This window comes from Salvelinus alpinus, chromosome 21, assembly GCF_045679555.1.
Source record: "Salvelinus alpinus chromosome 21, SLU_Salpinus.1, whole genome shotgun sequence".
NCBI lineage: Eukaryota > Metazoa > Chordata > Actinopteri > Salmoniformes > Salmonidae > Salvelinus > Salvelinus alpinus.
Genome location: NC_092106.1, coordinates 8,812,438 through 8,818,383, shown reverse-complemented (window position 1 = coordinate 8,818,383; position 5,946 = coordinate 8,812,438).

Sequence of the window (5,946 nt, the reverse complement as noted above, 5' to 3'; positions counted from 1 at the left end):
AACTAAGGAGCTGATTGTGAACTTCAGGAAACAAGTGAGGGAGCATGCCCCTATCCACATCGACGGGACCGCAGTGGAAAAAGTGGAAAGCTTCCTCGGCGTACACATCACTGACAATCTGAAATGGTCCACCCACACAGACAGTGTGGTGAAGAAGGCGCAACAGCACCTCTTCAAACTCAGGAGGCTGAAGAAATTTGGCTTGGCCCCTAAGAACCTCAGAAACTTTTACAGATGCACAATTGAAAGCATCCTGTTGGGCTGTATCACCGTCTGGAATGGCAACTGCACAGCCCGCAACAGCAGGGCTCCGCAGAGGGTGGTATGGTCAGCCCAACGCATCACCGGGGGCAAACTACCTGCCGTTCAGGACACCTACAGCACCAGATGTCACAGGAAGGCCAAAAAAATCATCAAGGACAACAACCACCCAAGCCACTGCCTGTTCACCCCGTTACCACCCAGAAGGCGAGGTCAGTATAGGTGCATCAAAGCTGGGACCGAGGGACTGAAAAACAGCTTCTATCTCAAGGCCATCAGACTGTTAAATAGCCGTCACCACCCGGCTACTCAACCCTGCACCTTAGTGGCTGCCCTATACACATAGACAAGGAATCACTGGCCACTTTAATAATGGATCAGTAGTCACTTTAATCATGTTTACATATTGCTTTACTCATCTCATGTGTATATACTGTACTCTATTCTACAGTTTTTTAGTCAATGCCACTCCGACATTGCTCGTCCTAATATTTATATATTTAATTATTTTACTTTTAGATTTGTGTATTGTCGTGAATTGTTAGATGCTACTGCACTGTTGGAGCTAGGAACACAAGCAGTTCGCTACACCCAGCAATAACTACGATGTTCATGTAACCAATAAAATTTGATTTGATTTGACCTCCTTGATGTTAAGATAACAGATTTAGGAAAACAGACTCCATGCATTGCCTTCATGCGCTCCCTACAACCCCCCACATTGAGCCAATCACGAGTTTAATTTGTGTCTACCTAACTCCCGAGCGGCGCAGCGGTCTAATGCACTACAGACCCTAGCTTGATTCCAGACTGTATCTCAACCGGCCGCAATTGGGAGTCCCATCGTGCAGCGCACAATTGGCCCAGCGTTGTCCGGGTTTGGCCGGGGTAAACCGTCATTGTAAATAAAATAAAAATCTTAACTTTCTTGCCTAGTTGAATAACAATAAAAAAAAAGCGATCCATCTTTGATTGGCTTGAGCCGTTCAAGGTTTCTCCTCGTTAGCTACCATTAGCCTGAGGTCCAGGCATCCTCTCTTCAAGTTGCTAATGATAATTACAGAGGAGTGGCTGTCAATGCCAGCCTTGCAGATGAACGCTCTTAAAATGGAGGCCACTGAGTCACTCCACTCAGAGTTAGGCTGTGTGGGGGGGGTTCCGGAGGGGGGTATGTTTTTCCGTATTAGTGGACAATGACCTATGAAGGCCTTGCTTTTTTGACTCTACAATGCAAATGTAGATAATTATAGGTCAGAGGTCGTATGGTATACCTCTTACACCTTCTCTCAGTCAATGTCACTATTCTGCTGTTGGTGCTGACTGGAGACATCAAGTCCATGCATGTTGACACCTGGCTGGCAACAAGACATATACAGTGGGGCAAAAAAGTATTTAGTCAGCCACCAATTGTGCAAGTGTTCCTACTTAAAAAGATGAGAGAGGCCTGTAATTTTCATCATAGGTACACTTCAACTATGACAGACAAAATGAGAAAAGAAAATCCAGAAAATCACATTGTAGGATTTTTTTATGAATTTATTTGCAAATTATGGTGGAAAATAAGTATTTGGTCACCTACAAACAAGCAAGATTTCTGGCTCTCACAGACCTGTAACTTCTTCTTTAAGAGGCTCCTCTGTCCTCCACTCGTTACCTGTATTAATGGCACCTGTTTGAACTTGTTATCAGTATAAAAGACACCTGTCCACAACCTCAAACAGTCACACTCCAAACTCCACTATGGCCAAGACCAAAGAGCTGTCAAAGGACACCAGAAACAAAATTGTAGACCTGCACCAGGCTGGGAAGACTGAATCTGCAATAGGTAAGCAGCTTGGTTTGAATAAATCAACTGTGGGAGCAATTATTAGGAAATGGAAGACATACAAGACCACTGATAATCTCCCTCGATCTGGGGCTCCATGCAAGATCTCACCCCATGGGGTCAAAATGATCACAAGAACGGTGAGCAAAAATCCCAGAACCACACGGGGGGGGACCTAGTGAATGACCTGCAGAGAGCTGGGACCAAAGTAACAAAGCCTACCATCAGTAACACACTACGCCACCAGGGACTCAAATCCTGCAGTGCCAGACGTGTCCCCCTGCTTACGCCAGTACATGTCCAGGCCCGTCTGAAGTTTGCTAGAGAGCTTTTGGATGATCCAGAAGAAGATTGGGAGAATGTCAGATGAAACCAAAATAGAACTTTTTGGTAAAAACTCAACTCGTCGTGTTTGGAGGACAAAGAATGCTGAGTTGCATCCAAAGAACACCATACCTACTGTGAAGCATGGGGGTGGAAACATCATGCTTTGGGGCTGTTTTTCTGCAAAGGGACCAGGACGACTGATCCGTGTAAAGGACAGAATGAATGGGGCCATGTATCGTGAGATTTTGAGTGAAAACCTCCTTCCATCAGCAAGGGCATTGAAGATGAAACGTGGCTGGGTCTTTCAGCATGACAATGATCCCAAACACACCGCCCGGGCAACGAAGGAGTGGCTTCGTAAGAAGCATTTCAAGGTCCTGGAGTGGCCTAGCCAGTCTCCAGATCTCAACCCCATAGAAAATCTTTGGAGGGAGTTGAAAGTCCGTGTTGCCCAGCAACAGCCCCAAAACATCACCGCTCTAGAGGAGATCTGCATGGAGGAATGGGCCAAAATACCAGCAACAGTGTGTGAAAACCTTGTGAAGACTTACAGAAAACGTTTGACCTCTGTCATTGCCAACAAAGGGTATATAACAAAGTATTGAGAAACTTTTGTTATTGACCAAATACTTAATTTCCACCATAATTTGCAAATAAATTCATAAAAAATCCTACAATGTGATTTTCTGGATTTTTTTTCTCATTTTGTCTGTCATAGTTGAAGTGTACCTATGATGAAAATTCTCTCAAATTCTCTCATCTTTTTAAGTGGGAGAACTTGCACAATTGGTGGCTGACTAAATACTTTTTTGCCCCACTGTATCCCATTCCCTAAATCAGTGTTTCCCAACCCTGGCCCTCCAGTACCCCAAACAGTACACATTTTTGTTATAGCCCTGGACAAACACACCTCATTCAGCTCATTGAGGGTTTGATAATTAGTTGACAAGTTGAATCAGGTGTGCTTGTCCATGGTTACAATAAAAATGTGTAATGTTGTGGGTAGTCGAGGACCAGGGTCGGGAAACACTGCCCTAAATCACTCTTTGGTCAATACATTGTGCTTTTGAAGATACGTTTTAAATGGTCACTTCGATCTAGCTTTATGGCCTAGTCCACAGAGATTCCCTGTTTCATTCAATGGGAAAGACAGACCCTCTTGCCAAGCCTTTTAAATATGCACATATGACTTCCTGAGAACAGCCATGTTCTCTCTCTCTCAATTCAATTTAAGGGCTTCATTAGCATGGGAAACATACTGTATGTTTACATTGCCAATGCAAGTGAAATAGATAATAAACAAAAGTGACATAGACAATACAAAATTAACAGGAAACATTACACTCACAAAAGTTCCAAAAGAATAAAGACGTTTCAAATGCCATAGTATGTCTGTGGGGTGTCAGGTATCCTAGAGGTTAGAGTGTTGGACTAGTAACCGGAAGGTTGCAAGATCAAATCCCCGAGCGGAAAATTTCAAGATCTGTCCCTGAACAAGGGACTGTTCCTAGGCGGTCATTGAAAATAAGAATTTGTTCTTAACTGACTTGCCTAGTTAAAAAATATATATAAATGCAAATCCAGGGTGGAGTGGTGGGCCAGGTAGACATTAGGTTTTGAGGCACAGTCTCGTGAAATGCTTGCATTTACCTGCTGTATGGTGGCAGGGTGCATTTGTGCGTTGGGGAAAGTGGAAGAGTCTTTTTCAATCACTCCCTTGAGTGTTGTGGTCACCCTTTCCTGCCGGTCCCTCAGGTCATTTGTGCCCGTGTGAATTATTATGTGGCTGGGGGACTCAAGTCTGTCCTCTGACAACAGCTCCAGGGCATGCCTAGTGTTTGGGCACCAGAGTTTAACCACTTTGTGGAAAAAGTTTTTCCTCTTTAATCTATTTGCCATTTGAGTCAAGGAGGAGCACAATCTCTGGATTTTGTGTGTCCTCAATGGATGTGTCGGGGTTGTCAAGAGAGTTATCAGGGGAACTGAGAGGGGGCTGTTAGGAGGGTGTGGGGTCTGTTGGGTTGGTGGGTCCTGTGTTGTATGTCCCATTGTGGTGTTGAGGTTGTGGTCCAGGTCAGAGGTGGGCTGTTCTGCTCTCTGTCACACCTCTCTCTCTCTCTCTCTCTCTCACACTCTCTCAATTCAATTTCAATTTAAGGAGCTTTATTGGCATGGGAAACATATGTTTACATTGCCAAAGCAAGTGAAATAGATACTAAACAAAAGTGAAATGAACAATAAAAACTTAACAGTAAATATTACACTTACAAAAGTTCCAAAAGAATAAAGACATGTCAAATCTCATTGTCTATATTCAGTGTTGAAATGATGTGCAAAATAGTTAAGAACATAAATATAGGTTGCTATTGGTGTTTGTTTCTTCACTGGTTGCCCCTTTCTTGTGGCAACAGGTCACAAATCTTGCTCCTGTGATTGCACACTGTGGCACTTCACCGAATAGATATGGGAATTTATAGAAATTCTCTTATATGGTCATACATTTGGCAAGAGGTTAGGAAGTGCAGCTTAGTATTCTGTCACGCCCTGATCTGTTTCACCTGTCTTTGTGATTGTCTCCACCCACCTCCAGGTGTCACCTGTTTTCCCCATAGTCCCTGGGTACTTATTCCTGTTGTCACGAACCGGCTCAAAGCCCGTAACAAAAGGGAGACAACGTGGAGATAAGGAGTAACAAATATATATTTATTAAATAAAGTAACTAAGTACAATATACAATGGTGTGTGTAATCAGTAGTGTAAGTGAGTGTTTAGCATGCATGAATGTGATAATGCAGGGTGTTGAAAGGTGCCAAAGCAAACAACCAAAAAGCACCACGAAACACAACAAAATCTATCAAGGTGTCTGCATGGAGAGAGTCTCCTCCATGAATGGGGAAGTGGTGCATTTATCCTATGACAGTGGGCCCAGGTGTTTCCCATGTAGCTGACGACCCTCCCAACTCCGCCCACCGGCATCCTAATAAGGAAACAAGAACAAAGAGAGAATACGGCAGACAGAGTGGGAGGGTCGTCACACTGTGTTCCCTGTTTTTCTGTTGCCAGTTCGTCTTGTCTACCCAACCAGCATGGTTTTTCCATGATCTTGCTTTTTCCTTATCTCTGTTTTGCTAGTCCTCCCGGTTTTGACCCTTGCCTGCCTTGACTCTGAACCCGCCTGCCTGACCATACTGCCTGCCCTGACCTCGAGCCTGCCTGCCACTCTGTACCTCCTGGACTCTGACCTAGTTTATGATATTTTGCTTGTCCACGACCATTCTCTTGCCTGCCCCTTGGGTTATAATAAACCTCAGAGACTTGAACCATCTGCCTCCCGTGTCTGCATCTGGGTCTCGCCCTGTGTCCTTTATATTTCCACCCCATTTTGTGGGCAGTGTGCACATAGCCTGTCTTCTCTTTAGAGCCAGGTCTGCATTCTGTGGCCTTTCTCAATAGCAAGGCTATGCTCACTGAGTCCGTACATAGTCAAAGATTTCCTTCATTTTGGGTCAGTCACAGTGGTCAGGTATTCTGTC